Here is a 508-nt window from a genome sequence, read left to right as displayed (position 1 = left end):
AACTTACAGCACTCCAAAATTTGTTGGCTCTTTTAAATAGTTTTTTTTTACTTTTTTATTTTTATTTTTTTTATTGATTCCAGTCTACCTATCAAAAAGAAACCTATTTCACATTTTTGCCCAGGTGAGGTATTTAAATAAATAGGTTCTTTTAAACCTACAAAATACATAGCCAATCAAGAAACAGAAGTCTGGATTCTGGGAAATGCAAATGGCCATGTGTTACTAAAACCTTTTTATTTAGAATGTTAGCACAAAAATTATATATATATATTATGTAAAATTTTGAGTTATAGGTACTTAAACTTTAAGAAGTGAATGTTCTGACCCGGTACGGGAGATCACAACTGTCAATTTTAAATTCTGTCAAGATGTTTTAATAATGCTACCATTTTCCTGGAGAATGTATAATTATGTGTGTAGAATCTACAGCAGGGGTGCTCAAAAGGTAAATCCCCAGATGTTGTAAAACTACAACTCCCATGATGCTTTATCATTCTAAAGGCAT

Source organism: Pelobates fuscus, chromosome 12 (genome assembly GCF_036172605.1).
Source record: "Pelobates fuscus isolate aPelFus1 chromosome 12, aPelFus1.pri, whole genome shotgun sequence".
In the NCBI taxonomy this organism is placed as follows: domain Eukaryota; kingdom Metazoa; phylum Chordata; class Amphibia; order Anura; family Pelobatidae; genus Pelobates; species Pelobates fuscus.
Note: the sequence above shows the minus strand (reverse complement) of the source record.